Source organism: Sceloporus occidentalis, unplaced genomic scaffold (genome assembly GCF_023333645.1).
Source record: "Sceloporus occidentalis isolate IW3139 unplaced genomic scaffold, rSceOcc1.0.p SCAF_62, whole genome shotgun sequence".
NCBI classification, from domain to species: domain Eukaryota; kingdom Metazoa; phylum Chordata; class Lepidosauria; order Squamata; family Phrynosomatidae; genus Sceloporus; species Sceloporus occidentalis.
The window spans coordinates 5,785,310-5,797,603 of NW_028317042.1; positions in this window are offsets into that span (position 1 = coordinate 5,785,310).

The window sequence follows — 12,294 nt, forward strand, 5'->3', positions numbered from 1 at the left end:
CTTCTGTGTCTTCAATATACTTTCAACTCCACCATCCCTCTCCCCAAACAAGCCCTCCCCAACTATCTTCATTTCAGAAGGGGCTGATGAAAAAGGAGGGACCCAAATCCACATTTCAGCTTCTGTATTGGTGGACAGAGGCACAGCGAACTAAGAGCTGCAATCTTACAGCTGTTATGTTTAACCCTTTACACGGAGGCAGCTTTTGCCAAGCACCTAGCGCTGAAACGATGGACCAGTTGCAGAGCAGATGTTTGATGCTCACCCTTTTGGTATCTGAAGATAATCCACAATCCAAAACAGGAGTGACAAGCTAAATGTCTTTGTGTTACATGGAATGTCTAGTGTTGTCTAATTGTGTGACACAGACCAATAAAGGGAATATATAAATAATAATGTCAGCAGTCTAGAGACAGCAGCCTGGGTGAGTATTTCAGTATGTATCTACCCACACACGTGCACACATCCATTCATTCTGGTATTTAACTATATCATTACTTATGATTTAGATTACTGATCAGAAAATTAATGGGTGGATATGACTGTAAACTGTCAAAGTTTGGCAAAGATGTATGGCATGTCTTATATTTAAATACTTGCCAAGTGTGCGTATATAACATGGCCAACACCGCATATGAGTTACCTGTATAGTGTACATTCCCATATAGATCAAGGTATAAATTCTTTAAATTTCACACTATCTATCTATCTATCTATCTATCTATCTATCTATCTATCTATCTAAGTCCTAATCTCTCTCTCTGTCCATCAATGTATGTATGTATGATAAAGACAGAAACAAGCAAAGTTCTACACATACATTTAACTATGGTAATGACATTGGGTGATTGTTAGTATACATGGACATAATTTGCCTTGTGATCATTTAAAAGTTTATTCTGCTAACTGTGATAAACCAGTGACCCCCAAACAACCGAGATGTATCTCTGGGATATCTTCCTGCAGATGTTCACTTCATCAGAGCAGTAGATTAAAGGGTCCAGATATTCCACCAAGAGCCAAATCCTGCATATAAATAGTCTGACATCAGTATCCATGCATAGACTTAACCTTTAGCAGATGGTTAAGCTTCTGCGGAATTGATTACATTTTGATGCACACCGTTTTCCTTGTTAATACTGATTTTTTAATTATATCCTAGGATTACAACCTAGGCAGCCGGATAACCGTTAATACCAAAGCAATACTGATAAAGGCTGAGAGCTCCCTTTGTATGTCACATCATCAGATGCAATATTCACAATGTGTAACTACAGAAACACAGATGTTTATTGGTAGACTGTGTCGCCAATCCCTGCCACTTGGTCAGAAACAACAAACCAATGAACACAGACTGCCAAAAGGAAATATATACATAATCCCCAATGCACTTGTGAAACTAGTTTTCATTTCGGATTTGGCAGTTCTGTTAAAATAAAAGGTTAAAATAATTTTCCACAGTCAATCATATTTAATTTTCACAGTAGCTTGAATAGGATGGGCTTTGGTGGGTAGTAACCTGTCCCTGAACAGGAATATTTGGTTACCGCCATAAGATATGGACTTTACCCTTCACAGCGAATGAGATCAAGGGGTTAAATTGGCATATTTCTGGTTTAAAGTTCAAAGAGGAGTGTTAATGGGTTAACTATGACTCATTTCATGGGTTAATTTTATATGAAGAGGCTTTCTTCATCTTCGTTTATTTTTGATCTGTTGCAAAAGAAAATTGGTTAAATGGAGCAATTTAATGTTTTAAGTCTAGATATAGAAAATCTAAAGTCTCACCTCTACAATCAAATAAAAAAAGAAACAAAAAAACAAGATTTTAATGTAGCATTTTATTTCACACAGCAATTTCATAAACCAATGAAGGCAAAGTCATCCATTGACCTAGAGGGCCTCGTTCCATATAGAGAACAACCGTAGTATTTTGGTAGGCAAATTCAATTTAGTGATAACAAGTACAATAATTTGGAACACATCATCAATTATATTTATTAAAATAATATTACTGTTAATAATAATAATTGCACAAATTACAAAAAGAGAAGAATCCAAAATTACCAATGACATTAAAAACAATAATATAAAAAATGAACAATATACGTACAAACAAAAAACATACTTGTACTGAAGAGACATGAGCCCTACTTGCAGTATATTTAGGAGGTTGGGGGGAGAATGAGACTGAAGGTAACTGACCAGTTGGGCGAGGATAATTTATATGTAGGGAGGATCAGGTGGCCTGGAGATCTCAAAGCCTTAAAGGGGCATTAAGCAAACCTTAATTATATGACATATTATGTTTGCACAATCTTTATCTTAAAGGGACAGTTTACTATCCCAACCTCAGTGGTCTGATGACTCTCAGCACTGATTGGCTGCCTAGAGCAGCCAGTCAGAGGCAGGAACACACTCCTATTTAAATCAATGGGAGCACTTTCAGTGCCTACCCATGGATGGGTTTCATTAGCTGCCCAATGTTTGCCGAGCCAGCTCGCATCCCTCAGTGTTGTTGCTCATCTCCTTGGTATGACAAGCTAGCCTGTGTAAAAGGCTATTGCGCCAACGATACAGATGGGTCACCACACAGTTCCATTCTGTACTCAGCTACCACAAGAGAATGTATTGACAGCATACAAATACCTGAGGTATCCAGTGACATAGTAAATAATGAAGGAGACCTCAAAGGAAGAGATGTCCTTTAGGCATTTTGCCTATAATACTATTTACTAGGGAATTAATCCAATAACCCATAGGTTGATGAATACACCAAGATGAAAATCGGCACCAGTTCTTGATCGTAGTATAAAAGATTATTCTTTAAAAAGATTTGTCCTAAATCACCTTGCTAGAGCTGTACGCTTTTATAGCAGGCGTTGTTCATAAGCAACATGTTATGGTGACATTAGCACTTTTACCACCAGAGGGACCTGAAAAACATTATTCACAAAGCAGTGACTAGAAAGAATACATTTTCTAATCAAGGTTGCTAAAACCATCACTTTAAAAACATGTATTCTGCACGTGTGTGCTTTTCTGCTGTGGCCTTGGTGCATACATTGTCATTGAACACTGAATCTTAATGTCCCTGTGTCAAGTGGAGGACTATTTATCAACTCTTGAGTGAAGCATCAGCATATATGTGGAAAATTCCGTGTCTGTGGTGTACAAACTCATGCACTTAACATATCAGGAGATTGTGGGTGACTTGAACATTTTAACTTACCATCTTACCAATGCATTACGAAGAACCAACATCTCCTAGAAAAATAATTTAATTACTTGAAGGAACACTTTAATGTCCTCACCAAAAAGGAATGCATATTAAAGTACTTTCCACATACTTTAACATGCATCCTTAAAAGTAATAAATAAAATCAATTACCTTATTGAGAATCTTCTTGGGAGCTGCAGCACTGACTATTCTCACCACTGAAATAAATTAGAGTGCTTTTAGTAGTTTTTATAAGGTCCCCCCAATCTTCTGCACGGAAAATAGCTGGTGGATAGAAAGGGGCAAGTGGATATGGAGGGATTCTGCACTACTTTTAGTGAGAGATGGAGCTCAGAGTTCTCAGGAGGCTTGGGACAAACCCTCAGGGAACTCTTTTATTTTTAACGGGCTCCACTTTTTGTGAAAAGCAGCATTCCTCTTTTTCATGGTGTTTTTAAATGCTCCTAAGAATGACCGAGCAGGGCCCCTAAGCCTCCTAAGGCCCGTTTTTTTAGACATACCCAGTGTTTTTATGTGTTTTTTGCTTTTTTTTGCAAGTTATAGGGCAACAAGTACAAGTTAGAAAAAAACAATTTTTTTCAGATCTGGTCATTCTGTGCCATTTGGGGCACTTTTGAAGTCAGTCGGTTCAATTTACCACACCATATAGGTTTAATAAGTAGACACCACCAGTGTATTTCAACTCTACTAATTCCACTACCAGCTTTTGTCAAACTTCATTGCAGCATTTTTTTGCATATTTTTTTCCACAAACATTGTACTTAAGGTTTGGATTTACAGCTCCTGGTATGTGTCACTGCCAAACAACATCCAATATGTGTTCAGCAACATCCTCTGAGTACAGTGATACCATCCATTCATAGGTTTGCCGGGTTGTTGGGGGGCTATGAATTTTGACATCTTGTCAGTCTGCACCTATGCCCAATTTGGGACATCTTCAAAAGTGACCAATTCCATTTACCCCATCAACAATCATTTTTGAAAAATAGAAACCCCAATGTATTTCAAATTCTGGTATTTTAACTCTTTCCATGCCAGATTTTTGGGGAAAATACAGCAGCATTTTTACGACTTGCTCATAAAAATAAACACTTTTCTTTTAACTGGATGGTTCCCCTTATGATGTCATGGTGATATCACTGAGGTCTTTTTATTTTTACATTTTACTATTTTTTTATTACTTTTTTTAATTTTATTTTACTGATCATATCTTTTCACATTAAGTTAATATAGGAAGATTTCTCACTTGCAGACGAAGCTTATCGGGGTTGTCACTGTCACAGAAACCCCATGAGGCTAAGGACACATGGGGGTAGGCTATGGGGGCTCTATATGACCGGAAACGCTCCATGTGCCTGACCTGGAACCGCGTTGATGCCCAGCAACAATTGGAACTGCGTCACTACGGACACCTGTCATCCCACCATGTCACTCTTTTGGGGTTACACTATGCTTATGGTGGGCAACACTCCAAGGTGGTTACGCACTGGAGGGAGCTCATTTGGAAACCCTGGTTTTATTACTCATCTTTCAGGGTTTTCCCAGCCTTGGCTATGGAACTCTGGCCCGGCTACCGTGCGGGCTATTCCCAGGGACTTTTCTGACACTGTCACTCTCCATTGGTACCCCTCAATTGACACTGCTCCCTCAAAATCACCTCAAAATAGTGACTCTTTGTCAGGTGGGCATTGCTGGCCATAGAACTGTATGGAGGGGCGGGCTGTCTGGAAGTGATGAGATTATATTCCTGATCCAATTATCTTTGTGTGTATAAATAGCTATGCTTGTTTCAAATAATCAGAGTGCATGTTTTCCACCTCAACATTAATTGTGTCTGATGATTGGGGTGGGCTGCTATAACAACTAGTGCCAGCACAGCTCCATTAGATTGCTGTCCCGCTATGTCTCACCAGCACTAGTCTCGTCCAGCTATGAAAGAGGTTAACCGCTGGTGTCTCGGCAGAAGGAAGCGCAGTTTGGTGGGAACACCCATATATATATACTGTATATACATACACACATATATATATACACATATACATACAGCACACGCACCATAATCCCAGATTGTAGGGGCTATAGTTGACAGATGTACTCTCTCCAACACATCAGCTGTTAAATGGTTAACAGGCTGGCAGTCTGTTACATTTGGATACATAGAAGACCATCCTTGATCTGTGAAATAGAAGATATGCAAAATATCTTACTTAAAAATTCAATATCTCTTACTGGTCGTTGTATTGCACGCTGTATGACACATACTAGAAAAAGCACTGGGAATATCTAGTGGCCTTGCTACCATCAATCTTTGTTATTGTAAAGTAATTGATATCCTGAGGGTCTTCTTGTATTAAAAAAAGTGGCTGACAGGTGTAATGACAAGTGATGTAGAAGGTATCTAATCACTTGCATCAGACATCAGCCTGAGCAGACCAACCAAGCAATCCTATCACATGCTTTCCCCCCCTCTGCTTAAATGTCTAAAGGTGGGCATTTAATATATGGCATATTAGCATGTTACGGTTTCATTTTAGTTCAGTCTGTGCTTCATTTGCTCTGAAAATACATTTTTTATGGATGTGCTGCCTGACAATATATGTTAGAGATTATCTCATTTAATACACTGTGTCTTGTTCCCCTGACTACCTGTACGTGTACCAGTCAGCCTATAATAAGAAAAGTGGTGGAAAAAATGCAAAAAAATAAAGCGTGCATTGAAATAGCTCAAGGGAAAGAACTCATCCTTTTGGCATTCCCCTTTCAGAAGAACAGACATATGTTACAGTCAACTTCACCTCCCTGTAGGGAACACGCAGGCGTCCTGTCCAGATGTTGTTAAACTTTACATGAGTGTGTAAAGTGCTGACATGGCGAATTAAATGAAAATACCTTGTTAGTGAGTGGGGACAAATCTAACAAGAATATATGTTAACTAAATTCTTATTAACCATCCTCTGCTGAAAAAAAATGATGAGCAATAGTTAGTAAATCAAGTGAAAAAAAATGAAAACAGGTCTATCTTCATGTTGTGTACAGTACAATAAAAAGTGATTTGTAAACCATGATGTTTTGAATGCAAATGCATCAAGTCATTTCTTGACATGATCGTGGAAGGCAGAGATAATTTATTAAAGCCCTCTGGTTTCAAAACTGTTAGAAAACAGGTGGTAGCATAAATTACTCTTCATTTATAATAGTACAAATTGTATCGCTCCGTGTGCTTTTTGTTGGTGTAAATTCTGGCATATGAAGCTCTGCATGTGCAGGTTTTGTACTGGATGCTTGGCTTAGCAATGCTGATAGCTAATGAGTAGATCATTTAATACACAACATTTCACCATACCAACCTCACCATGAAATGTCCCAATTTAATAACCTGTACATATTCTATACAGGGCTGGTCCTACTATGCAGGAGAACAATGGGAGTGTTGAGCTGTAGGCAGAGGTTTATGCAGGAAGATGGAGCTGGAGATATGGTTCACCTATGGAGCTAAAAACCCTTGCCCAACCCTTAATTCTGACATAGGGCTCAGTTGGTGGTTCCCTGGTGGCTTGCAGTGGTCTATCTGCAGCAGGCAATACCACGTTGGTATGTAGGAGGTCTACATTGCGATGAAGTTCTCTTTTGAGTGCTATGTCCCTTTAATTACATCCATTTCCACGTGACCTCTTGCTGCCTATTTAAACCACAGATGGTTTAAGGATGGTGCTAAGTTGTGTTGTGTGTGTGTCGTCTAGTCATTTTGAAGTTTACAGTTACTATTGTTTCCATGTTGCTTTTCCCTGTTCTCTGCCAGACCTCCTTGTTTATCCGGCTATGTAATTGGCATAACCCTGCCTGTTTCTGACTACCTGTTGCTCCTTCTGCTCCTTCTGTAAGGAATTAATGTCAGTATCTGTGTTATTGATTACTCTTTTCACTATTGACCCTGCCTTGAGTGCTTATTCTGGTTTGTGTGCCATGCCTGCTCGTATACAACAAGGTGTGATGTCACTAACCTACCATAAGTATTAAAGTCAGGTTTTGAGTTGATGGAAACACATTAATGTCATTCAGTTGTTACTCCAGTAAATTTCTCCTTTAAAAGAATTTTGCCCTTGGCCTGACAGGATCCTGCAAAATATCAGCCATGATCTTTACATAATCAAGGCTTTAACATGCAACTACATGCAAATACTTTGCCCGGCAGCACATTCTGCTCATGGGGCAGCGAGTATCCAGCCTCTGTCTGCATCTCAAGGCACCAGATAAGCAATGTGACTTGCAGCAAAGGTAAGTAACCTGCACCATCTGGCACCAGTCCACCAGGCATTTGCCTATTTGTCAGATGGCCAGTCTGGGCATGAACATAGTACTCATGTCTATCATAATTTTCTCTGTCCACAAGGTCATCTATTCTCCCTTTCTGGCCATTCCTCATTCAGGGATTCACTAAAGGTTTAATCTTCTGAGCACAAGAATGATGAGGGAAGTGTTGCTAGACATTTCTCTGTAAATCTCTCTGGCATTGGAAAAGTTTTAAACTCGCCTGTCAAGTACCAGACCTCATGTCCCCTCCCCAATTCTGTTATTAAAATTTGACTCATGTTCCTTATCAAGTTGTCTCTCTCTATGATATATTTCATTCTCCCCAGCTATTTTCCCCACCTCCCAATCTATCCTTTGCCTACTGTATCTCTACTATGGTTAAAATACCTGTCTGTCTTTATTTAATAACCACTTGCACCCTTTGACTACTAAAAGAGTGTTTACCACAGTAGATTGATGGTGCTAGATAGTGACTCATTCACAGTTCTGGTGGTGAGACAGTAAGTACAAAGAGTGATCATAACATGTTTTTTAAGACAATAAAGTTCTGGTGAGGCATCCTATTCTTTATTTAAAATGTTTTTACATTAGACTCAAGTACCTTTCCTACATACTTTTCCAGACTTTGCTGGGCATGAGTGGGCATAAGTGAGAGTGTGTGAGCTTAGGAGAGCGCAATTGAGATTGTGAAAAAATGTGAGTGAGCATGTGAGTGAGAGTATGAGAGTGTGAGTGCGTAAGAAAGTGTTATTGAGAGAACATGAGAGAGTGTGAGTAAGAGAGTGTGAGTGAGTGTTCCACCACCTGGCTAGCTATATAATGATAAGAGTTATACTGTACCACCATCTGCGTGATGGTAGGAGTCATAGTGTACCACAGCCAGGCTTGGTATATATTGATGTGAATTATACTGTACCACATTCACGCTTAGTATATTGTAATGGGAGTTATCAGTGCCTGGCTCTGGATATAGTGATGGGACATATGCTGTACCACCGTCTGTGTCTGCTTGCTAAATAATGATAGGAGTTATACAGTACTACTGTCTGTGTCATGATGGGAGTTGTATCCTAATTATGTGGGTTTGGTAGAGTGAACGGGGCTTTGGACAGTGGGTGTGGTACATTTTCAAACTGTGCTTCAAATTGTCCCTGGAATTTTTTTTAAACGTTAACTATGTTCACTTATTGACATACATTCTATACAATAGGAGCCTGAGATTGTTAACTTGTTACATGTGTTTATTTACCTTCCATGGAGGTCCTGGTAAGTGTTTTCCAACTTCCACCCCTGTTAATTAATGGCTTGACAATAGATGTTTTACTATATAGCCCATGTCTCAGAGATCAGAAATATTGGAATATACCTCAGACAGAGGGAAAGCTAGAAGCTATCATCATATTCATACTTTAAAAAGAGTTGAATAAGAATGTATTTGTAATATGTATATGTAATGTATTGTTATATAGGTTTTTTCTAGTTCATCCTGTTCTGGATCTAAATAGCTGTGTCTTGGTTCACGTTGTTAAATGTGTGATGTTTAGTTCTTACTTATTTGCACGTGTATAATGCACATAAATGCAAAATATACCAGTGGTACATTACCAAATACCTTCTGTATGCCTAATAATAAAATATACAGACATCATTAACAGCAGGTTAGGATTAGATTCAATGGGCCCTCTTGTGTACTTAGATGCCTTGGGCCCTCATGCCCTGCAGGATCGTCAGCGGCCGTTGTTAGGCTTCTAAAAGGACACAGCAAGACAGACAGGTGAACCTCATTTCAACACCAATTATAAAACACCATATATATATATTCTAAAAATATTCTTAATATTCAGTTAGCAAAATCAGGATTGGCAGCATGCTGTGAAATATTATGCTCTATTGTAACCACATGAAACATAATATTGAAATATTTTAGTTTAGCTGGACTGGTATTATAAGCAGAGGAAAAGATGAACACTGGTTGATTAATTTGTGAGCTTCTTTGAAGAAATATGCTTTCAGTCTTTTATTAAAGACTGAACAGTTGGTAGAGAATCGTATTTCATTTTACTCTTTTGGTAAGTTTAACTTAAAAGTTATTATAAAATGATATACATTTTAACTGGTACACTTCATAGACATGCACTATAATGTCTTTACTGTAAAGAAATACACATCTTCCATGGGACAGTTTACTTCGAGTATGGGATTAACGTCTGACTTTACATTGTTTTACCCAACTTTTGTTTTTTTTTGGCTCCTGAGCTGGGATCAAGGATTAACAGCTGCACAAAAGATATAGTCATGGAGAACTACACACGATGATAAAAGTATGGGGTGGCCTGAGGAGGTACCTTTTTATTGTGTGCGCATTTGCTGGAGGTTTTGCTCATTTAATACATTGTATACTATCGACCTGTGCATTAGGATTAGTACCAGTTGCAAATTTACAGAGTTTTGGCAAATTCCCCATTTGTACAAAGCCGCGAAAATTTGATCATACCCCCCACAAAGTGGATGAAAACTCTGAACTTTCATCTGAAATTTCATTCACACGCTCTAACACATTCAATCGCTCGTTTTGGAGGAAGTTTGCACCGGGTTATGTCCGCATGGATGCAGATAAAAACAGAAGATAAAAGAGAGAACAAGAAGATGTGGAAGGCGTTAGAAGTGGTCGGTGTCACACCAACCGATGTAGTACGTACATGGACTGGCTACCCGGTAGAGATGGCACAGCCAATTTCAGTATGTGAGGGGTTAATTCGATTGTATAGGCATATGGCGCCAAAAGGTCTTTTTAGATAAATTGGTCTTTTGAAGCTGGGACTCCAACCAAGGCCCTCTGCAAGGTGTGAAATTTCACGGGGAGGCGGTGCCTTTAAGTCTGCTAGCCGAGTCATTCACCATATGCCTGTATCCCCTCATGTATAATGGATTCTTTGATATGCTAAGTGACCACTAGCAGTCAGGAAAACCATTTCATATCCAGGTCATATCCAACACATATCAATAATAACTCATATATTCATTATCATACCTCCTTGTGTGCATACCTAGAACGGGGAAAGCGCACCCTACAAAAAGAGTACAAACATGGTGGCGCCACTTAACCAGTTTGGAAGGAATTGTGAAGTCTATGATGTCTAGTCATAAGTAGCAAGTGTGACATATCTATGGACTTCACAATTTGGACTGATATGTTTCCACCACACAAGGGGGAGGTCACTTATGGTACCCCTTCCCCTCCGCTTATACCACCTCTGGGCCGGCTTGGAAACTCGAGATGAACTGGGAAAGGGTATGAAATTAAGGAGAGAAGATTGGTCAGTGTGCTTACTAGGGGCCAAGATCTAATTTTGAGTAAGTCGCCATCTTTCCTTGCCGGAGCCCTACGGACAGAAAAACTGTTACTTGACCATCCAGTGAGTAGTTAGGTTTTCTGTAATTTTCTCCTTTTTTATTTTTATCTGTTGGTGTAAATCTGTTTATCATCTTTTTTGTATGCACTGTGATTTTTTTGTTCATAATAAATATTCATTTATTAAGTTCTGCCTTTGTCTGGTAAAGACTCACGTTACCTGAAGAGACTGTTTTATTGGTAATTTTAAATCACATAATTTTTGTGTTAAAATATACTGTGTGGGTTTTTATAGTCTGATTCACTTGGGGTACCAAGACACCCCATTTCTAAATTGTCTTGGTGGTGGCAGCGTTATTTTGATATTTGTTATATCATTATAGTTAATTGCGGGTGGTATTAAGGGTGGATATTTGTATTTTTATCACTATTTCCGGTCTAGTGCAGACAGATAGTGAATTTTAACCCTTTTACCACCAGAACCAAGTCACGCGCACGCTTGGAGTAGAGTGCGTTCGTGACAGTCGGCAGGAGGGAAACATTTGGAGAACATGAAAAAGAGAATGAACGGGAATGAGAGTATCATGAGAGTTTGAGAGAATGAGGGTGAATGTGGGCACAGGACAACAAATTTCAATCCAGAATTAAAAATATGGGCAGGGAACATAATTTGTTGCTCAAAAACAAACGGAAATATTCATCTGAATTGTTTTTGGCTCGTTTATGTCTAGTATACAATGACCCCAAAAGTTAATTCTGGATGTCCATGTTTTGAGCCCATTCACCAACATAGTGGTTAATGACAGTCAGGGCCGGCCCGACAATGGAGCCGATTGGGGCAACTGCTCCAGGCGGCACTTTTGAAGGGCTCTAGCTCGGTCTCGGTGCTGGCTTGTAATGCTGAGCGCCGGAAGATGACGACATTTCCGGCGCTCAGCATTACAAACCGGCACCGAGACCGAGCAGGGAGACTCGCCGCAGGACTGCTGAAAGGTAAGTACAGGGGGGGAGGGGGAGAGGAAGGGTAGATAATGGGGGGGCGGCAGGGTAGATAATGGGGGGGGAGCGGCATTTTAAACTTTGCCCCAGGCAGCATTTTGTCTTGAGCCAGCCCTGATGACAGTATTCAAAGAAATGTATGCATTTGTAGGTTTAATGTACAGAAGAAAGTTTTATTTAAAAAGCAAATATATAAATTCTTCAAAACAGATGTAATCTATTATAGTAAAATAGGTCAGGAATATCTTCTAGCCCTCATGAATGCATACATATCTAGTTACTTTACTTTGGCTGGAAATTGTAGATCGTTTTCATCACTGAGTTCTGCTGGAAGCATTGAGCCAGCTCCCTTTTTATTGATCTCTAGCTGTGCGCATAGAACCTATAATCT